This window comes from Cryptomeria japonica, chromosome 11 (genome assembly GCF_030272615.1).
Source record: "Cryptomeria japonica chromosome 11, Sugi_1.0, whole genome shotgun sequence".
Taxonomy (NCBI): Eukaryota; Viridiplantae; Streptophyta; class Pinopsida; order Cupressales; family Cupressaceae; genus Cryptomeria; species Cryptomeria japonica.
In genome coordinates, this window is record NC_081415.1 from 398,850,026 (window position 1) to 398,867,657 (window position 17,632).

General features: G+C 38.6%; 1 protein-coding gene across 4 annotated transcripts in view; it reads right to left on the reverse strand.

Annotated features, from left to right (window-relative positions):
* Positions 1 to 17,632, reverse strand: part of LOC131071590 (pentatricopeptide repeat-containing protein At5g02830, chloroplastic) — a 278,239-nt gene that overhangs the window by 151,881 nt on the left and 108,726 nt on the right. The gene's annotated exons all lie outside the window — the stretch shown is intronic.

Consider the following 17,632-nt stretch of genomic DNA (forward strand, 5'->3'; position numbering starts at 1 on the left):
TATAATTGCCAAGAGAAATACTCAATTTAGGAACTTTATGAGTACTGGACAAATTAGTTCCTCCTGCTACTCTAACATCAAAACCTTCATGTTTTTCAGTTTGCAATCCACGTTTTTCCGCAAAAGCTGCATCTATAAAGTTATGAGTAGAACCACTATCAAGCATGACAACCACATGTTGCCCATTCAAAACTCCTCTAACTCTGTAAATACTATAATGAGGTGTTCCTGTCATAGATGCTATTACCCCTTCTCCATGTGTAGTACCTGTCTCTGGTTCTGTGTTCTGAGGTGCGGGTTCTATATTAGGTTCAACATTCTCTTCATCGTCACTACCTGACATAACCTCAATATAATGAATTTTTCCCTTCCCCAAACATCTATGTCCTGGCTGCCATGATTCTCTACAGCTGAAACATAGTTTTTTCCTTCTGAGTTCTTCCCTCTCCTCTTTATCTAACTTGTTTTTAGGGAAATTATCTTTATGGAAAGGTTGTTAGTCATTTTCAAGTTTAGGTGGTGGGGCTTTAAAAAATTTCCCTTTTGACGATGGTTCCAATTCTCTTGCTCTTTTAAGAGTTGTTTGTAAAGTAGGAGGGTTCAAGGACTTAACCCAGCCTTTGAGTGAATCAGACAGTCCATCTATAAATATCACAATTTTATGTCTCTCTGAAAATTCAGTCACTAAAACTGCCAATTTTTCAAATTCAGAAATGTATTGTTCAACAGTCCCAGATTGCTTAAGCTGAGTTAAATCTTTTAGATGAAGTTCAGGATCTTTAGAGTCAAATCTGTCAATAAGTTTCTCAGTGAATTCAACATATGTATTAATTTGACTATGACCCAAAGTTACTTGTCCATGGTGCCACCATTTGTGTGCTACACCGTCAAGATGTAATGTTGCATATTTGATTGCTTCATCTTCCAACATAGGATTTAATTGAAAGTAGGTGTCTAGTTTCTGCACCCAAGCCCTAGCTATGGTTTTCCCTGACCCATCAAAGTAAGGGATAGACATCTTACCGATTTTCCTCTATAATTCACTGTTATTCCCTCGCTGTCCTCTTGGCCTATGTTTCATTCTGACATCCAAGTACTCTCTAAATGTCATTGTTGACCTAAAATCATCCCCTGATAATAACCAATCTTGGTGTATCTCATCCTGTAATTCTCTAATTGTCGGTTCGTTTTCTGGTTGCACATTCCTAACAGTGAAAGTTGGCATAAAAGGTCTGGCTGTTCCTGTTCTTTCCAGCTGATTATTATTGACAGAATGCTCATCTCTACCCCCATTGTTTGCCCCAACATTATGGTGTTGATTATTTCCATTATTATGATGCTGATTAATAAACTGGGTCATTAAATTAGTCATTCTGTTGACATTATCCTGCATATCTTGTTGACTTCTAATTAAAGTTGTTATGAGATCCCTATTGTTCTCTTGTTCCCCCATACTGTTTGTTTCAAAAATAATCTCTTCGTCAGTTTCAGTATGGCTGTCCTCAATTTCAAACTGAATAGAAGAACTACCTTGTGCTAAAGGAGAGTTTTGATATCTGTTTTGACGGACCCTAGTACTCCGAAAATTATAATTTCTCTGGTGCATACTCAGCTGTGCATAGATTTTTCATGAATTTTCCAACTCAAAAAAAAAACACCTACAGGCTAGCAAGATTTCTAAGCTTTGATACCACTGTAAAATTCCCTAGCTAGGATTTGATTGCAGTCAGTTGTATAACCAAGACATAGCAGAAGATTATTTATGTAGCACAGCCAATGGTGGAAATAAACATCTTATACAGTATTTTCTTTATTTGGAGTCTTCCTTATTTGCATTGATTCTAATTCTACTTTAGTAACCACTAAAAAATATAGCAAACTAGAACAGACATTGATATCAATTTATTTCTTCAGAGACAGGGAAGAGAATTCTTTTCATGATGCACCTAGTTGGGTAGTGATGTCCATTGATTAAGATTTCACGTGGATTCATAACCCTTCAATAGAAGGCCAGAATGATATACTTCCGGTTGCAGCCGATTCACCAAAGCGTATAATGTCTGTACAAACATATGCATCGGTACTAAAACTCTGCAGTTCCACTGTATGCAAACACTACAAAACCCTCCACGCGATATCCATTTCTTCCACACCGCGATGATGGCAAACTCTTCCTCCCACGTTAACTACCGGCACCACCCATATGCCGTAAGGCAAACTTTCGCGTCACTACCCGATATCAGGTTACAAAGGCACGCTTAGACGTCTTTCATTGATGCAATGTTTTTGGTTTGCAGAGGCACTAACAATAGTGTGTGTGACGCCGTGAATGCTACCTGCGAATCCGCTGATCGTATTTGCATTAATACGCACACCCGCGTCATACACCATGTATCACTGTTGACTTCACTCCGTATCAAGCAAAATTGATTCTTCTCCAGAATCGTGTGACCAATAGGTCAGTCGAAAACTGACGAAAGGCAATTAAACTCTGAAATGTGTATCAACACACGCAGGATTCAAATCTTTTCTTCCACGCCTCATCCTTCAAACTCACGCCATGCTTTTATTCATTGAACAAGTTAGTTTTATTTCCCGTGTGAACTACCTTAATAATTAAAGATAATTACAGTGTTTAACTTTATAAAATATTAATTATTTATATTAATCCAAAGCTAGAATATTAATATAAAATAATTAATATTGTTTCATATTTCCTTTCCGCAATTTAATTATTGGGGAACATTACATTGTGACCTGATTTAAGTCATGAGATCAATTTTGTTAGGCACTCTCTCAATGCTTACCTGCTTCATTAGTGGCATTCATTTTTATTATTACATGTTAAGTTGTCTTTGTGTGTGTCTAAGTAATTTATATTGACTACATCTAAAGATGTATATACATATATATAATCATACTTAAAGTCTTTCTTAATGTAATGATGTTAGAGATAGCTGCGGGCATAAAAAGATTTAGAACTTTTCTTGCAGCTATGAGTTATTAGAAAACAGTCCTAAACTGGCCAAAAACTAAAGAAAATTTGTTTGGGCTGACAGTCCATTTGTACGTGCATTAATTAGAAATAAGTTTTGAGATGGCTCTTGGGTTGATTAGCCACTTCTCAACTTTTCTAGGATTCATTTCTCATATTACTCTGGTTTTTCTGGGTTGTGTGTTAAAAATGAACTAGATATCTTGCTTTTTCTATTTGTTCATTGCATACTTAATAAAGAAAAATATTCATTGCAGAAGAGGCAAGCAACGAAGGTGATGGTTGTGGCTGAAAAAAAGCAGGTGGTGATATTGTTTTGTCTCAGAAAAATATTGAAGGAAGTGTAGATTGGAACTTCCTATAAACCAAGGTGCTTGGTAATTGTTTCTTTATTTGATTAGTTGAATACTGTTTTGATAGTTATTAAACCTGTGATTAAAACTATTTATGGCATAACTTGGTTATTATGATGCTCAGAGGAGTTATGTCGTTTGTGTCATATCCTCTTTTCAAAATAATCTAATTGAGGAAAACCTTATTACTAATATATTAAGTTGGGCACAATAACTTTATTTGATAAAAACAACTTAAATATTATTATTTTAAAGAAGATGTCATGCAAATGGGACATCATAAGGCCTCATGTAATATTTAATTTTGGAAGTGTTTTCAAACAATTTTGGAGGGAAATTTAGGAGGGAAAAGGAAAATCAAATTTAAGGGGGGGCAACAAGAATTTACAAAAGAAGGGCAAATAGATGAAGGGATCATCCATGTTTTGTAATACAATCCTTTTTCGAGCACTTGTATTCATCTTCTCATCCAAATCTTGGTATACATGAATTCAAAGGATGAAAACCTTCTTATCTAAGTGAGGAGATTCCATCCAAAGATCATATCAACATTGCAAGTTTACGTCCAAATCTAAACAAATAAGAAGACTTTTTGGAGGATTATGCCATATTCTAGAAGATACATAAGTTGATCCCTTTACTTGTTTACTGTATGCTCTTATCTTGCCCTTGGATCTTGTTGATTAGAAAGTGGCATGTCCCTAACCCTAGCCTAGCCAAGAACCTTAAAATTTGTAGGGTTCAGTTAATATCAAAACAAGACATTATAGTGATATCAAAGTTGTGATCTTGCCAACCTGTGAAGAGAAAACCCCGTTTTCGGGCTCATTTGTGTATCAACGACCAGCAGATTGGCACTCCAATTCACTCCAATGCATGTCTGGTTTCTTCTGGGAACTGCCTCCAATGCTCCGGCAGCCGCCCCGGCTATCGATCGCTGGCACCCGGCGTGGGCTGGTTGATCAATCTATAGTTTATTGTTTATGGTTTAGGTTTAACCTGAGCAACTTGGCACTCGCCCGGCCCTTTGTAATTCGTCCAGTCCAGGCGGCACTCGCTAAGTGGTGATCGATTCCTCCCACCCAGAGGATTGGTGTTACCTGTGAGCCGGTGGAGTGACTCACGTAGCTCGTTTGTCGACCGTTTATGATGCACGGAGAAGACAAAATGGAGCGAATCCCCCAGCGCGAAATTCATGAACTGAGCGATAGCGAGTTGAAGAACGGAGCATAGCCCGCGTAAAGATCTTTCTGCACGGTGAGTTAAACGAAGCTTTACAGGGATCATTAACTTCAGAAGCAACCACAACCTAACCTAACTGAATCGAGAGATTCCAAAGAACGTGTCGCTATGTGGCCTGACCGCCTGAGCCGTGGATTGGCTGAACTTGCTTCACTATGAATTCCTTCTCGAATCAGCCTGTTTTTTTCGAATAACGAGAAGGGTGGGACTAGAGTTTCATAATAGAATAATAGGGCTCGATTCTATACGTAACATGCCCCCCCACCCCGGCGGCTAGAATGGGGCGGGGGCGTTTCGGGTCACTTTGCCAGTAAGAATGTCGAGCCAGACCTTCTCGGGCTCGACGTGCCGGGAACTAGGGTGGCGGAAGGGGAGGGGGGCAGGTCGCTTTCACAGTCAGAATGTCGAGCAAGAAGAATGATCGACTAAAGGTAGGGGGCCCGAGGAGTTTGGTCACTTGAACAGTCAGGGCGACCCAGACGAATGATCCCCGCCACCGAATAGTAGGGCGGTAGGGTGGCGGAAGGGGAGGGGGGCAGGTCACAACAATCGAGCGGAGGGGCAGTCAGTAGAGCAAGACGAATGATCGACGTGCCGAACCAATCTCCTCCCACCCACCCCGGCTGGGCCCCATCTTTCATGACATGATGCATAATATAGTTGAGGACTATGTGGTGGTGAAATAGATTTGGTTTTTTCTATTTGATGGATAAATGGATGGAGATTTTTATGGAGAAATGGGAGGACAGTTCCAGTATGGAAACCACAGTGGATGCCAGTATGAATACCTCTTACTAATCCATCTATCCTGAACGGTATAGATAGATAGATATAGCCATACTAGATAGCTTTGGCGGAGAACTATAGGGCCATTTCGATCCTTTTTTCCATTGGCCTTGACAGAGCGAGCAGAGTTCTACAGTCTAATCCATCTATCCTGGCCGGCCCCACAATTCGGGTTATCACAGCCTATGTTGTCTGTACCCCCACTAGCCCCACAAGAAGATAACCAGCGCAGGCCCATTGATAATAAATCTCTTTAGCAGATAACGTATAAATAAGTCTGTCCCAAGTCTGTGAGTGCTTCCGTGAGTGTTCCTAAGTCTGTTCCAACTCTGTATTTCCACCAACCCCAAAGAATACCTTTAGGCGGGAGTGCAGGGGGGGGGGGGTAGGGCCCTCTCCTGGCATCGACGCTGGATCCCCACTCCATATAATGTATCCGATCAGGACACCCCTACAATTCTATGGGGGAATACGATCGCTGCGAATAGAATGTAGTTCTCATACTTCGGCTCTCAACTACTATAATTGTAGCATGCGTTGAATGTAGCATGATTAATTGAAACCATCCTACGTTCCGGCTTCAATTATGAATAAGTTATTCTTTTTTGTTCCGGGATGAAATTCTAGTTCAAGGCCCCGCCCAACTATAGTTCGCCTACCGAGCCCGGAACGCGAGGATCGGGTGGGCAACGGGAGCTATAATTCCCGGTCCTCGATAGTCGGTAGATTAACTTAGGGAACTATGGTTGGGAACTACCCACTATCCCCACCCAACCCGTGGGAGGGAGATTCTAGTTTGTTGGGATATGCTCCGGTTAGTTCCCAGCAGCTGACATGATACCGGTAGAGGGCATGCCAGAGTCTCCAGCGTTGTGCATATGGTTTGTTTTGAACTGAGCTGGACAGATAGTAGGCATTCCCCCTGGCGATTCACTCTTCTCTCTCCTAGGGGCCCACTATAGAGGATAGGGGGGGCTGAGTTCCCAATGAACAAGTAAGAACCGCAACTATTATTTCTTAAGGATCAATGGAGGCGGGCCGTGTCCCTTAGAATAGTAGGGGGGTTCGGACCTACCTCGCAGAAGCGTACAATCGGGATCTAGCATAGTCCAAGTCAAATCCCGGAGTCCGGAGTAAGCACCTACAACACTTGGCCATTCTTGTTGGTTGAATTCCTACATGAATCAATGCCTGATTCAATCGAACAACTACATCTTCCCTACTCTAGAATTCTTCCACCCGAGGATGCAAACCTACCAACTACTAGAAGAGAATATCATCCTCCTGCCGACCCCCTGCAATATTAACCTTACCCCACAACTAGAATCACCCAAACTAGAAGTAGAGATTACCTCGGCTATTCAATACCACCCGGCCCTACGGAGATTGGGGTGGGTGGGAGGAGACGGGGCCCAGAACATAGCAACATAATTCCCAACCTCCCTGTTCATCGGGATCTCCCCCTTCTGGTTCAATCATCATTCATCCTGCCTCGAGTTTTAGAACTTAATCTCCCTCTGCATGCACCGGGGAGGGAGAGTCTAGTAGTGGGCATGTTACGTAGAGATGCGGGGTGCCCTTTTTGATAAATCTAGTTCAGCCTTCTTCTATTAGAGAAGCTATGGATCATCTTACAAATTTTGGAGAACTGGGAAATCCTCCTAAGGCAATAAAATCACTTCAATTCCCAATATGGCATCCCAATCCGACAGTTGATCAAAAATGACGAAGTCAAAAGGGAAATCAAGAAATCCTTTACCTTGGCGAAAGGTGTTGAAAATCCTCCAAGGAAAGAAAATCACTTCAATTTCAAATATGGCATCCCAATCCAACAGTTGATCAAAAATGACGAAATCAAAAGGGAAATCAAGAAGCGGTTGAGACAGAATGGCATTATATCATGGAATGTTCAGCTTACAAGGACATCCAGGTCAATTATATTGAGACATTAAAAGGGAACAGCTTGGGTGATTTGTTCAAAGAAGAGAAGATAATAAGGGTTGCAGATTTTTTGGTCAAGATACACAGTAGAAGATCCAAGATGCAGAAAGAAAAGGAAATATAGGTGTTTTACAGGGTTTCTTCGCTGGCTATATGTGGGTCCCATAGGCTGCTTGGCCTCGTGGACGTGATTAAAAGCATTCATTCATTCATTCAATCAGGAGTGGGCGCCAAAAGGACCTCATGGAGGAAAAACAAGAAAAATCCACCATTTCATAACCATGTGGAAATGGCACTCAAGGAGGTAGTTGGGCACTAGAATGAGGGTGCGGAGGAATATTCCTCCACACCACACTGTCCTACACCACCTCAAAATGGCACCCAAGTTCAGGTTAGAGTGCTCAAATTGGGGTATGGAGGAATTTCCTCCAAGGCACAAGATTCCTGAACACTATCAAAACAACGCCCAAGTGTGCATGAGGGCACCAAATGGGCCTTGTGGAGGAATTTTCCTCCAGGCCAAAATTCCTGGAGACCATCATTCCAGCGCCCAAGATTGAAGGTTGAATTCCAAGGCAAAGATGGGGCATTGGACAAGGATAAGGAAGCAATTTTCCTTCCAAAGTGAAATTCTGCCCAAGGATGGATTGAAGGATGGATTCCAAGGCAAGGAAGAAGTCAAGGAATTTCAAGCAAGGAAGAAGTCAAGGAATTCAGAGCAAGGAATAAGTTGAGGAATTCCGAGCAAGGAAGAAGTTGCTCTACCAAAATATGCCAAACTCTACCAAAATATGCCAAATCTCTCTTCAAAAATCTCCTCCAAACCCTATGCACAACTTAGCGATGAAATACTAACAAAAAGTTGCTCAAACAAATCAAATCCTACTGCTAACACTATTCACGTCACTATAGCAGCATTGTTCACGTTCTTGTTCATGCACTGTTCATCACACTATTCATGACACTGTTCACAGCACTGTTCATGTCACTGCAAATAAGCCCAAACTATAGATTCATACAACCTCCAATCTGCACATTAGATCCATCATTGGATCCAAAACATTGTGACAAAGCTCAGTAGTGAATTCTAAATGAATCCACCTCTCAAGTAGAGTTGGGTTTTCATCCCACCTACGAATTCCCAAGGGTTTTTGTCCTAGGGCACAAAAAACTGAAAGCTAGAAGCTCCAAATTCTCCAAAAGAAAATAATAAACCAAGCATGTCCATAAATGAACTCTTAAGAGCCTTTTATAACTTTCCTGGAAGATCTCACACAGTTTTCAGCCACTGTGGGATAAATAGAACACTTCCCTTTAATATTCAAGTCTCCAAGTACTTATAGTCAAAGGGAACTTCTAATTTTTAAATAACTTTTCCCTTTACTTAAGTTCCCACATTAATAAAGTTAAATATTTAATTTAACTTTATTGATAAATAAATTAATAGTTGCAAACAATAATTAGAACTCCAGTGAAAAACGACTATCATCATCAAGATATTATTTATGAGTTCACTGTCAATCCAAACCTAGCCCAGCTGACTTACTATAAATAGTATCTCAAAAACACATCAGAATCGCTTGCAGCTGAAACTGCCAAGGCCAAATATCCTCAAGGTCTCTTAAATGTCTTGGTTAGCCTACGGGACCATGGAGAAATTGGCTAACGACAACCTCATACAACATGTGCTAGAAAGGGGACATTACATATACTATACCTAATTTGAACCCCAAAATTTCACCCTTATCCCACACTCAGATCTTGAGACATTATGTTAAACAAATGGCACATTTTTGAAGGTGTGAAGTTTACTATAGATCTTGTGCCTTGAGTTTCATAATTATTTCGTTCATATTTATCATAAAAAAATATTCAAATTTAACAGAAACTACATTGATGCATTAACATGAGACTAATGCTCCAAACAAAAAACTTAGTGAGCTGAAATAGTTCAAGTATTATCTGATATAAATTTCAGTGGCAACAACAGGTTTCTTGACCTTATTTGCAGCAAGTTTACTGAAAACAATAATATCAGAATATACAAGTTTGGTGTCATAACCCCTCTTTGGACATTGGATTATTGTGATTAAATAAATACGATAATTAAAACATTTATTAATTAACATTTAATAATATTGGAAAATTGTCTCATTTATGAGACTTCACCATTTTCCTCTAAAGTGAGAGGGTTGTCATAACCCCACATCCTAGTGACGTAATTAATAATAGATTTTGTGATTCTTCATCATAATAATAAATTATCATTTATTATGTAATTGATGTTATATAAAAATAATATTAATATTATAATAATACATTATTGCAAAAGTAATAAATACTGCAAATCCGATCTGAAATAAAGTATCAATATTCAGTCCACTGTACATCCTGGACCTACCAGCCTGAATTAAATACTTTAGATCGTTAATTGTTCACCACCGAATTATATTCTTTAACATTAAAGTTAATTTTCCCTAAGTCCCTACCTTCAGCAGACAACAAATAAGAGGATGTCAGAATGTCAGAATAGTGTCAGTTTTGGTCCCTTAAAACTTCATCAAACAATAACATGTTACGTCAGATGTAGGAAGACTTAGGGGCTGCATTGACTAATGATGAGGAGGCAATGAGCATCTTAAACCCACCGGTTTATTTACTTTAATCGCTTCCTTCCTTAGAGGAAATAATATGGTACCAAAGTCTTTAAATTCCACGTCAGGCTACAATCCTATGCTTTGTTAAGGCAGTGATGAAGCAGTGTCTATTAATAATAAACACAAATAGGATAATGAGCAGCGATGTAGATGATTAAATAAAAGAATAACGAAACAACGATTATTTTGGGAAATTAATAATAATAAAAGAGTGCTATCCTTTGTAATGTTAAGGATGCGATTATAAGGAGAGTCCGATTAGCAATACAAGTCAATCAATAACTAAATGGTGCGAATATCATCAAGAGCTATGAGACATCTCATCATCCCAAATGCAAGGTATAAGAAGGCGCCATTATAAAGAGACAAGGGACATGTCTCTTAAGTCACCATTCCCATCGTATATGAAGACAATCCCGATCATTTCCAAAAGGGGGGAAGGAAAAAGGAAAGGTCTTCTACGGAGAGGCAAGGTAAGTAATAGTTGGTTGCTGATATTAAATAATCATATCAGTTAATGGGGGAACAGCAGTTAATAGGTAACATCATTACTACTAGTTAATGGGTAACACTCAAAGGGTAATATGTAACGTTAATTAATAAGGGGTGTTAATTGAGGTCTAGTGCACATAAATATATGTATTAATTGATTCATGGGTCATTAAATATAGGTAAGGGATTTTATATAGTTAATGGTCTTTGCATTAATATATTAAATAGGAATAGTTTGTATTAATGATTTTTGGTCATTAATAGGAATAGTATGTATTAATGAATATAAAGATATAAAGATGGGCAATGAATTAGTATATATATTAATAGGAATAATTAATACATATACATTAATAAATACAAACGCATAAAGATAGATAGTGACATTATATATATATAGGAATGAAGAACTTGCTGTAAACATATTTAATGAATGATTCGTAATTAGTAAAGAATGATAGGAAAAATGCATATCAGGATAATAGGAATGTATGTTAAGGAATACATATGAGTAATGGTTAATGAACATTTTATGAATATAGGTAATGAATACAAGACTATGTACATGTGGATTATGAAATAGGAAATAATAACATGTGGATTATGAAATAGGAAATAATAAATGAAAAGGTAAAGGAATTTATTATGAATGAAATCACATGAGGGAGGCTATAGGGAGGAAACTCTCTTAGTCTAAGGGGGGATTATGATAATCCCTAGGACAATATATAATAAAAGTCAATATGCATATCTAGGGCTTGGTTGATTAAACTCAACCAAGAAGAGACGGATCTGGCCAATCCCCTTTGAGGACTTGGATGATGGAGGCATCGTCCAGGACAAGGAAAGGCAAGGGTCTTCCTTGGCTGGCTTGGGTGTAAGAGGTTATACTCAAGACAGGACTCAAAGGTCGGACCGATCCCTTCTGAGGACTGGGATGATGAAGGCATCACCCAAGGCAAGGAAAGGCAAGGGTCTTCCTTGGAGGGCTTGGGCGTAAGAGGTTACACCCAAGACAGAATTCGAATTCATCTTCGATTTCCTGGAGGGCTTGGAACCAAGGGGTTCCAAGAAGGCGAGCTTCACGGCCGCCTAAGGACATCTTGGAACCAAGGGGTTCCAAGAAGGCGAGCTTCACAGCCGCCTAAGGACATACTTTGTATGACATTCGTATCCTTTTTATTAGATAGAAATTATGATTATGTTAATTAAGCATTGAAGTTAGATTATAATTTGGATTACTTATATATGTATATATATGTATGTTGTGTTCTAACAAATCTGTTTTGCAGGTTAATGATTCCTAAATAGCGGGGACATTACATTTGGCTCGAGACTTCACAACTCCGTTGCATTGGCTTGATAATGAAGTTCAAACTGCCTATTGTGCAGAAATTCTCGTGCAAGGTTAGCTATAGGCTCCTTCACAAACATTAAATTTATTCTACTCTAATTGAGGACCAATCGAACCTATTGCACAATATCCTTTACACCTCAGCAGCAACTCATTCCTTGGACCATGTATTGTATAGTAGCAATAAAAAGTATCTTGCACATTAAATTGCCCAGCACTAGCATAAATAGAAAGATCAGCAATATTTCTCAATATAATACATACCAATGTCTACAAGCTATTTCCAACACCCTTCTTTCAACAACAGATTCCGATGTAGCTATAAGATCTCTTTACACCAACAACAAAGAGCCCATAGCAGATTCCAATAATACATTGACGCCCAAGCCTTCGTCAATGATGGTTTTTGTCAGCTTCCTCCCCATCATCTCCATTTCAACAAAGGTCAACTGCCTCCCAATGTTCACCATTAGCAACATGAGATCAGTGGCCAGGCTGCCTGATGGCTTCATTGTTGATTCCTTCTATGGGTTGCATTGTTCTTGGCCAACTGTGTCGTCACCGACTATATTCATGATCGCCATTTTCAATTATGGCATAGTTTGTGGAAGGTCGGTTACCCTTATGGGAATTGTGGTTTGCAACACCTGTCTTACTATGTTCTTTCTAGACTCCAACCGTAATGGACACCTAGTGGGTTCATTTGAGGCTCTTCTTTCATCTGCCATTGCCCATTCCACATCAGCTTTGGCTTCTCGAAGACTTTCCTTATATACGGGGGTCTAGATATATTGCTTTCTTTGTTTGCAGCCTGATGATCGCCAGCACTTCTTCATCTAGCTCTTCCACGACCAGCATAGTTACCCTTTTTTGTAACGAGCAGTCAATATATACATGGGTTCCAAGTCCACATGACTTCCATAACATGCTTGTATTGTTTTGATCGTTTTGGCACTCTCGAGTAAAGTGACCTTATTCATTGCATTTTCTACAATTGATCATTGGCCTCCCCTTTGCGTCGTATTGTATTCTACTTTGTCTGCCACTATTATTACTATTATTATTATAGCAGTTATTGTTCCCTTGCCTATTGTTACAATATCTACCAGGCGATGCATTAGAATTAGCAATTGCTTTTGGTGGTGTGGTCAGTGGGGTTGCCTATTCCCCTTGCGCATAAAGAACTTATGTGCTTCTTGTTTTTAAGTTGTACGGGCATTCCCTGAAGGAATGTCCCAATACTTGATAGATGTCGCAAAAAATGTTTCTTCAGACAAGTCATTTTTTCGTGACCTACTTTAAAGTTGGTGCACCACATTTCTTTACTTCCCTTTGGCCCTTCTTTCTCAACCTTTAATTCCTTCATCATTCGTAGCATATTCTGGCTAAGGGCTTGTACTGTTTTGAACGCGCCATCACTGTTGATATCCTCTATGCTTTCATCATCACTTTCTTTTTTCTTTCCCTGCGATGTTTTACTTTCAATTTCAATATCCATCATTCAATTGTAAGCATCGACGTATGAGGACAAGCGTACTACCTTCATCTTTTTCCTTAGCAAAGGAACCAATCCCTCAATGAACCACTATTTCTTCAACCCATCAACAAACTGATTTTCCATTTTGCTCAACAACTCCTTGATCCAACGATTGTAAGCTCGCACATTTTCATTTTTTTCTAGTTTAGTGTTACAAATTTCAGCCACAATTTCGTTGTCATCCCTCAAGTGTTTAAATTCCTCCTGGAATTCCTTCAATTTTTCCAAGGATTCTGTGTGTTCATTTTCCATGTTTGTAAACCAGTCCATGGCTATTCCCTATAATGTGGCAAGAAATGACCTTAGCTAATAATCCTTGCTAATCTATTCGCTTTCCAACTATATAGTTTCACATGTTTAACAATGTCTCATTGGACCCTCTGATCCATTCCCTATTGACTCAAGAAGTTTTTGTCTGTCCACACTTGGTCTCCCTGAGGGGGGCACCATCATCCTCGAATAGTGTGTACTATGTGTTGGTTGAAAATTTTGAACACCTAGAAAGGCGTGCAAAATTATGGTTTCAACCACAGCGTGAGTTAAAAACTCTCCTAGTTCTAAGGCTCCCCCTTTCCTACTTCTTCTAACTATTATAAATTAACTATAACCTATAAACACTATTTTAACTTGGGTCAGATAACATCCTTTTCTCCTTTTCAGAAAGATGATATTATTTTCTCTTTATTCAGAAAAGAAACTACAAAGAGTAACAAATTCAAAAACTTTCAAGAAATTTCAACAATTACAAAAAATGCTTATACAATAGGAAGCGAAGTTTCCATAAAAGCACAAAGTCTTTTGTCGCTTCCCCAGGATGGGAATGTAGAAACAAAAGCTCAAAGCCTTCACTCTTCTACTATCCTATCAACCTTCCAAAATGATTATTATAATAACAACATACAACATACAACAGCTCAAAGTCTGTCAATATAATGCACTTCTAGACTGCTATTGAACAAGAACAATTACTAGCACAAAGTCTTGTAGCTTCTTCCTATCCTAATACTCAACTATGATAATTTAACCCTCAATATTTGCAGCACAAAGTCTGCAAGAAATCAGATTAAAGCTCTTTCCAACAATCTTACTAGAATCTCAAGTATATGCAAAAAAAAATATCAATGTGATATAAGAACACAATGAATATATGAACAAAATATCAACACAAAGTCTAAAAACTCAAGTGTTCTCCTTATATTGCTTGAGAGTCAAATTTACAAGCATAAAACACAAAGTTTTTATCACTGTAAATTTCTGCAAAGTTTTTCTTGCTTGCCAAAAAAGAGAGATATTACATAGAGCACACTCCAATATATATATAGGAGAGGAGCTAAAAGCAAAAAGTGGGAGAAGTCCAACTAACTAAGACTTATTCCACAAATACCTATGACTTATTCCAAATGAAAGTCCTACTGTCTTTCGACTTGTAATTTGTTTACATGTAATTACAAGTTACAAGAATACAAGTAATTTGACTACTTGTAATTACAATTTTTGGCATTACATGTAATTTGTCAAAGGAAAATTACAAATGCATAATTGAAAGTAATCTAAGTGTCTGAGACACGACTTTATTTACATCATCCTTTGTCTAAGAGGTCTTCATGCTGCTACAAGATGCTGCACTTGAAGTATTCAAGATCGTCGAGGGTATTTGTCCAAGAACATCAACTTGCATCATTTGACCATGAATGGTAATGACAGTGACCTTATAAAGATCAACCACTAAACTTGAAGATAATAAACATTCTTTATTGGCCATTGTGATGTCATTTATTTCTACCGCATAGCACTACTTTTGTCAATGTCTTTCACTTCGACATTTATCACTACCATAATGCATTGTAACAATGCATTCCTCTACTACATTACTCCTTCACTTGTCAAGTCCTCTCTTATCATGGCATCAATCTCCACATTTAGTAAAGGAAAGAAAATATTCCCAATGGTCAGACTAGGACTCTCATCCCTGATTCTAGATAGGACTTGACTTGGCCACTGTTCTCTGCTTCATGGTTCATGATATTTTGATCCTCTTTGTGCAGATGACAGCGTACTCTTTTCATTTTACATCACTAATGTCATCAACATATGACAACACTAGCTTTTGCTTACTATCTTTACATGCATTGAGACCCCTTGCAATCGAGTCTCTAGGATCCGATCTCAGATAGAGAACAACAAAACTCATGTAGTTAGTCAAGAAAAACAAGCTACTAGCTTGGAATCGGGTTTGGGAATGTAATTTGCAAGTGACTTAATTTCCTTGTAAAGCAAACTACACTTGTAATCGGGCTTTAGGAACCCGATTGCAAGTGCATATATACTTCACATAAAAACAAGTTAACTTGTAATCGGGTTTCTAGGACCCAATTGCAAGCAAAGACAGCTTGTAATCGGACTTCTAAGACCTGATTGCAAGTAAAGACAACTTGTAATCGGGTTTCTAAGACCCGATTGCAAGTAAAGACAACTTATAATCGGGTTTCTAAGACATGATTGACAGCAAAGACAACTGACTTGCAATTTGAATAAAAAGTTCCTACTCGCAAAGAGGGACTCAAAACCCAGTTTTGAACAAAAAGCTAAGAAAATGAAAACAAAGGCCAACAAAAACTTGGACAAAGATGACAAAAACACCCTCTAACAATTTGACATCAACAAATATGAATTTTAAACCTCGTCAAACATGCCTTAGAGAAGAAAACTACGAAATTTGAGTTAAAATTTGTAGGGGTTGTCTATTTTTTGAAAATTCAAAAATTGAGACAATAGTGTGTCGCGAACCTGACTAGACTGCTTCGCTCTCAACCATGTTCTGGTGCTTCTCTTGCACTCTCAGCCACGTGTCCTCTGCACCTTGGCTGCCTTCGTCGTTCTTGGACTCCCTCCTCCCCGAGGTCTTTAGCTCAGGCCCCCTATTCTCAATCCCTTTGCTATAGATAGGTTCTCGATATGGTGCATATTGTTTTCAAATATTTTGACAACCTCATCCTCAAGATTCTGTACTCTGTCTTCTTCATCACGTACCGACTATACAAACGGGCTACTTTCTATGAACTCGCTCTCGGAGTCTTCGTCCGACACTAATTGTATGGACTGGTTGTTTACTTGGTCTGCAAGGTCTTCGTCTACTTTGTCTGAGAGTGGTAGGTTCCTGGCAACTTCCTCCCACGCACTCCACATGCAAGGGATTGTGTCCCCTTAGTCGTATGGTTGTCTCTCCCTACTATGGCTTCGACTGAAACTTCTACTTCTACTCCTTGTTGGACTCTGTGAATCCTCAATCCTAGGTGTGCCCTTTTATCATTTTATCCTGATTTATCCTTAATGATAAGTTGCAACATTGTTGGATGAAGTGGTTGAATCAGATGTCCTCAATGATTTACCCCCAGTTCTACTACCAACAAAGGAACCTGAGCTTGACAGTGACAAGTATTTGGACAGCATCGTAGCCGAGGACCTAGAAATGGCTGACATAGAAGTGTAGACAATAGATTTCCAATTTCTGATTTTTGTTTTTTGTATGCCTATCAGACTATCAATATTTCTGAATTTCAACATGTAATATGAAATATGTAGTACTCTGACATTTGTGTGTTTAAACTTCAAATTTAATTTTAAAATTTACCGGTACTCTTGTTTTAAAAGTTCAATGTCATGATATTTTCAGTTTTAATGTCAGAAAATCGATGAATTATTAAATTATGTTTAAAAAAAATTGGTGTCTTCAAGTACACCCTGTTTCCTATTTTCCAAAAACAGGTGTACTAGTACATGTCACCTAGCAACCATGAACCTTTGTCTTTAGCAGATATGTGTATTATGTAATTTACAAGTGATGACTTTCAACTTATGAGATTATAATTGGGTGGCTACATCCAAGTTTCAGCAGTTGTCTCACAGGCATTCCCAATGTGTACGGGCTCCAGCATTCATGGGACAGACTCTCTTGTATCCTCCTTGCCTTGTATTATCAGTCATATCTGGAAATTGTACGCTTCCATAATTCTATCCTATGATTTAAGATTTTTTTAAATCCTTGTCTCGATGGTGATTCTACTCTAATTCCTATCGGTGTTTCTATTGTGCTTCTTTCCCATGAATATGAATGGTTTCTATTGTGCATATTGAGTGGCTTTACTGCTAGAATAGCTTTTGTTGCATTTTCTATACTATATTTACCTTATGCATTTCAACAACATTAAAAGTAGATACATGCAATCTGATTCCCATTGATAAATTATTTTTCGCATGTTTCCCCTAGCATGCCCT